A 6,009-nucleotide genomic window follows, 5' to 3' on the forward strand; every position below is an offset into this window, starting at 1 on the left:
CTGGAACCCAGTGAAGGGGGTGCAAAGCCCCCTGGCATAAGGGTCTAAGGACCCTTGAAAGCCCTGGGACAACAGGATGTAAAAACCACAGAGCCCAGACCCAGGTGCTGGAGACCTGATGTAAGGCCACTGGACTCTTGTTTATGGGACTCTCTTTTACCCTGGGGGGGCTGTAAGTGACCTGGCCGGAGGGCTGAGAAAAAGTGAAGCCCTGCAGGGCCTGAGCATCTCCCAGCAGGGGGTGCCAGATGAGGACAGTTTGCTTTGCCGCACGTCCCCTCCAGGGGTCATGCAGGTGGGGAGCCTATAAAAGAAGGGGAGTGAATTTTTGTGGTTACTGGAATGCAGCTCTGGACTCGTTTCTTGGCTCGTCTGTGGTTTTCCTGGTGGCCTTGGGGAAGCGGCAGCTTTCTGTGCCTCAGTTTCTCCATCTATAAAATGGGGATCCTGTTACTCCCTTGGTTGGTCTTGGCTACTTAGATGGACTGGGCTCTTCAAGGCCCGAGGAAACTCTCATGTGCGTACAGTGCCTGGCATGAAGGGGTCCTGACCTAATTTGGGGCCTAAAGCTGCTCCCAGTACCAGTAATAGAGCAGTGAAACTGACATATCAGGGCCCTCCTCTCATTTGGGTTCATCAGAGAGCTGCTGATCTAGCTGTTTGCATTTGTTTAGATTGGGAGCCTGCGTAATTCCACTCAGGTGCGCCAGATCAGAGCTCACCTGCTGGTGCTTTGAAGCTGTCAGCGACATACAAGCTGGATTGTGTTCTCTCTTTTATGCTGCAGACGGGTGTGGGTTTATATGGTCGGGAATGTTGCTGGGGATCGTCTTTCACTTGCCTAATAAAATAGAAGGCTTAAAACAACAAAGTTCTAGTAACGTTTTTCCCAGCAGCCTTCTCGGTTACACTGGGATCATTCCCTCTACAGCCATCAAGCCAGCACTTTGGGAGGCAGTGTTGCCCAATGGAGAGGGACTCGGATGCCTGGGTTCTGTTCCCACATCCCCTTTCTGGGCCTTTGCTTCCCCGTCCTCTCTTTGGCTATTTAGATTGTAAGGGCTTTGGGGCAGGGACTGTCGCTTACTATGTGTACGCACAGCGGCTCTCTCAAGAACTCCCAAGCTAAATAGACAAGGCAGAGGGAGGAGAAACAGAGTCCCCCTAGAACAGCAGCCACTAGACAGACTAACACAAGCTACCTCTGTGCCTAGACAGGGAGGGATCTGAGGCTGCGGCATCTCCTGCAGAGAGGAACTATGCGCAGCACGTGATCGAGAGCTGACCCCAGGAGCAGCTGCAGACGGGGCCTCTGGGTTCAGAAGCTTTCTGGGACCTGGCTGACTCATCAGCGGTTAGCAGCACCTTTCTGTGCCTCCCACGCGTCTCCTCACAGGCTCCGCTCTCCATCCCCTTCGCTGGGAGCCCCCAGTCTCCAACCCGCTTCCCGCCGCCAACCCACGAGAGCGCTGGGCCCAGCAGGGAGAGTGGCCGGACATGGCGAGTTTGGAACCTCCATGGGACTTGGGGGTCCCAGGGCTGAGTGGTGGGTGTGTGCGCGATAGAGGCGGGAGGGGGGTTTAGGGGCGGACCTGAGCAGATCCCCCAAGAACCTGGCCTAAAGCTGGGGATGGGCATGGGGGCGAAGGAGGGGAGGAGGTGAGAAGCAGCTAAGATGGGCTCCGGCTGCAGTGTCTGGATCCATCCCAACCCCGTGGGCTGTGGGGACTGGTGGTTTGCCCTCAGGCCGAGCTCTGAAGGTCTGATCGGGGTGCACGGCTCAAAGTTTGTGGCTCTTTGGTCCAGGGATGACCCCAGAGATTTTTCACATGGTGCTGCCCTGGGCTCCTGGCCAGCTCCCCCGTGCAGCACTCTGCAGCTCGTGGGGCTGTGGCTAAGCCAGGCTTGTGGGCAGAGCAGAGGGCACAAGGGCTGCTGGAAGGGCCAGGGCGGGAGGCAGCCCCGATGCAGGAGCTGGCCCCATGGCAGTGGCAAGGAGGAGCAGCGCTGGCTCCCCATGGCCTGTTCAGGTTTGGCCCCGTGGCCCCTGTCATGACTGGAGGCGGGTCCGGGGCCTTGCGGACCTGGTGCATGGGCGGTCACAGCACCATGCGGGTCTGGAGGGCGGGGCTTGGGGGCCACACCTGAGCGGCTCTGCACCCTCATGCACCAGGTCGCATCCGTTGGGGGGGGCTCAGTGCTGATGGCTTGGTGCCCCCGCCAGTGGTGTGCATCTGGCTGCGGCTCTCTCTGGTTTGGGGGGAGCCTGCTCTCCCACCCCCCTGAATCCCGCGGCCCATTACTATGCAGCAGGGCGGAAGGGGGAGGGTTGGCCTCTCTCCCCCTTTGGAAAGACCCGGCCTGGGATGAGCTCCCACTTGCGGGATGGGTCTGATGCCCATAATAAACAGCCTTTACAACAGCCAGCGTTCGGGGGCCCAGAGCAGCTATCTCCAGGGTCCTATCCAGCCTGCCCTGAGCCCCAGTGCACGGCCGCAGTTTCACTCTAGCAGGCTGGAGTCTTGGCGTGTGGATTTTGGGTGGCTTCTTGCTGCCCTCCACTGTCAGAAACGTGGCACTGTGCCGTGAGGAGCCACGCGGGGCTCAGCGCAGAGCTGGGCAGGAATCCTTCGGTGAAATGTTTCTCCGTCGGAAAACCCCGACTCGTCAAAGCCAAAAGTGTTTGGAGGGAAAGGGTCAGTTTGGAGGAATTTCTCATTTCATAAACTTGGGGCGGGGGGCGGGGGGAGAACCTTTCCAAATTGTCAATGTCCCATTTCACACAGTTTTGAAATGAAAAAAGTTGCACTTTTGTAGGGCAAAATGACTTTTTGTTTCCAGGGCTAAGGGGTGTGTGTGTGTGTGGGGGGGTCCCTGCTGGCTCCCCTCCGTCCCTCTCCAAACCTTTTGGTTGACCCCGTTGCATTTTTGGTTCCTAACTTTGTGAAGTCAACTTTTCCATCTGATTCAGGATGGAGAAAATTTCAAATTCTTGGAGGACAGGAAAACGCTTCCCCACCCAGCTCTAGTTCAGTGCAAGGCCCCAGCCGCCCCCCGCCCCCACTGCATTTACACGCTGCGGGCATGAACTCCTGCTGCAATGTGGGAGAAAGCTCTCTAGGGCAGGGGGCTCGTGTTCATCCTGCAGTTGGTACATCAGGGTCCTCAGAGCATTACGGCAAGAGAAAGCGTGATGCAACCTTCCTATGATTATTTCTATTGTATCCTTGCACCGCAATGAAACCTCACCCCCTTGCAGCGATCTGTGAGGACGCTTTATCTCCCGGGGCTCAATGTGCACCCGGCTTACAATCGTTTGTGCTGTAGCAGTGTGTGTCCCAGCTGAGATCAGCACGTTGTTGTGCACAGGGAGACGGTCCCTGTTCTAAAGAGCTTACAGTCCAAAGAGGGAGAGGAAACAGAGGCTCCGTGATTCGCACACCAGATAAGTGACAGAGCGAGGCCTGATCCATTAGGCCACTGAAGGGTGTATCCCCTCCTATGTGGCAGGGGACAGCGTCCATCGATTTGAGGAGCTGCTGTTACCGTTTGAGTTTGCTGGGCTTGGGAATGCTGGAGGTCTGGGCCTAGCCCTGACCGCGCTGCATTGCAAACCCGGGTCTGCGTGGGAGCTGGGCGTGTGCACTCGGTGTTGGAGCGTCCGCGCTGCATTGCAAACCCGGGTCCCACAACCGTGCTAACACGTCCATACTGCATGGTGCAGACCAGGTCTGTGACTTGAGCTGAGTCCACACTGCAGGGCTTGGACCGCGGGCTCTGACCCACTCCCCCACCAGGGCTCTAGGACCCAGGTCCTGAGCGCTTGCTGATGTGAATCAGACTGATTCGTGTGTGGACAGAAAGGGGGCTGGGGGCTCAAATCTGAGTCAGAGCCCAGGCTTGCTGTGCACTGTAGATGTGACCGTGAGTCCCACTTTTATAGGGGAATGCGATGAGGTCTAGCTCCGCCCAGAATGCCCCACCCCGCCCACAGCAACAGAACAACTGGGCTCTCTTGCTAGCAGTGGGGTTTTTTGCATGGTGCAGGTAGGGCTGCTGGGACGTGAGGGGAGAGATGTTTGAGAAATCCTTTTGGCACACCAGGGCATTAGGAGGTGCTGGAGTATTAAAGGCCACGCTGCACCTTTTGCCTACGCCGAGGTGTCAGTACTGGAGTTTGGGGCAAATTCTAACATGGGTCACTCCAGTCTGCCTCCAGCGTTCCACCCTGCTGTGCCAGTAAGTTACAAGAGTCTCCTTGGTTCCTGACCCCGACTGTTGTGCAGCGTGGCTGTTAAACCGCTGCTGTGTGCCACCCCAGAAGTGGCTGCATTCCAATCCTTGTGCACCCAGTTAAACAGCTGCCACCTTGCGTCCCAGAGGCAGTTGCCTTCCAGTGCTGAGTGAGCTGAGGTATTGTCGTGTGCTGTTAGCTGCCACCATCCAAAGGTGGCTGGGTCTCAGCGGTGGGGGAAACGCTCTGATCTGTAGATCACAAAGAGAACATGTCAGTGCGACAGACCTCAGCGGTGGTGGGGCCACCCCCTCTTTCCACAGTGGCCCTGGCTGCTCACGTGAGCGGCAGATGGAGGGGACATGCTGTGCTGGCTATTCCCAAGAAGAAGAATAACAAACCCATTTGCTTGTCTTCTTTTTTTCCCCTCCTGGAGCGGCAGCTCCATAATGCCGGTGCCACATCACATCCCTGCATCCCCACACGGATGCAGCCGTTCAAGCTGTCCCTTCCCCTCACGGCTACCTCCCTCCGCCCCCGACAGATTCTTGGCTTCTCCTCCTCTCCCTTCTGCCTTTTAATACCTAAGATGCTGCAATTCGCTAGGCTCCGTCTGCGGATGTCAAAGAATCGCGCCAGGCACTCCCCAGAGATGCACGGATCCACCCCACGGAGAGGGTTATAATGGACTTCCGTCTAAGGTGCTTTAGAATGGCCCCTGTCACCACAGCGTCGGGTGCCGCACCGTCGTTAAAGTATCTATCTTCACAACCCCCTGGATTCAAATCTAACCCACTTGTGAAGTGTGTGCTGCATCTTCTTCTAGTGACTGATCCACCCTAGAGGATAACAGCCTATTACTGCTGCCAGCTAATGGAGCTGCTCCTGGAGCTCAAGTATTAGACGCCTCTCGGGCAGATTCTGGGTTCAAACCCAGCTCAGGATTCATTTGGGCAGGTGTTGTTACAATGCTCTTTACAGACAGTAACTATGTCTCCCAACTGCCCACACCGTAAGAGAGGCTAACTTTCTTATCCCCTTTCTACTGATGGGGAAACTGAGGCAACTTGTTGGCTCGACCTGGATCAGTTAATGGCAGAGACAGGAAGCGAAGCCAGGAGTCCTGGCTCCCAGCCCTGTACTCAAACAGCTCCTTCTGTTGTCTAACATGAAAGCAGCAACACTGAGCAACTCCCCTCGCTTCGGATTTGCACCTGGAAATTCCCCACGCTGACTCACCCACCTCATTCCCCTTTTTGGAGAGGGGAAGGAATTTGCCCAGGGGCCGCACAGTAAGCCAGTGGCAGAGCTGGGGATAGGACCCAGGTGTCCTGTGCTCTGCTCAGCCAATCCAAGGGAGGCATTAGGAGACACTCAAAGGCTTTGACTCGCCGCTAGGTGAGAAGCGGAACTCGGAGGCACAGCGCCCCCAGCTGGTGAGAGCCTTGGGGGGTCTCTTTGGGCCATGGGCTCTGCACCAGGACAGGCTAGATGTTCAAGGGACAAGGGACCATCTAGGAGACCCTGCCCCTAATGGCCACAAAGCCCTGGCCTTAGAAAGGCAGGGTACGGCTGACCCCAGATGGGGAAGACACAGCGGGCTGGGGGAGTGGAATGGGAGAGGGAAGAAGGCGGAGGCTGGAGAAGGAAGGCTTGGGGAGAGAGGCAGAGATAGGATGCATGCAGGCCGTTCCAGGGCCAGGCTGCATGGAGAGTGTAACCAAGCCCCTTTCCAGCAGGGTTTGCGGAGAGGCCGCTGCATTGACCGGCCTGCT

Source organism: Chrysemys picta, chromosome 20 (genome assembly GCF_011386835.1).
Source record: "Chrysemys picta bellii isolate R12L10 chromosome 20, ASM1138683v2, whole genome shotgun sequence".
Taxonomy (NCBI): domain Eukaryota; kingdom Metazoa; phylum Chordata; order Testudines; family Emydidae; genus Chrysemys; species Chrysemys picta.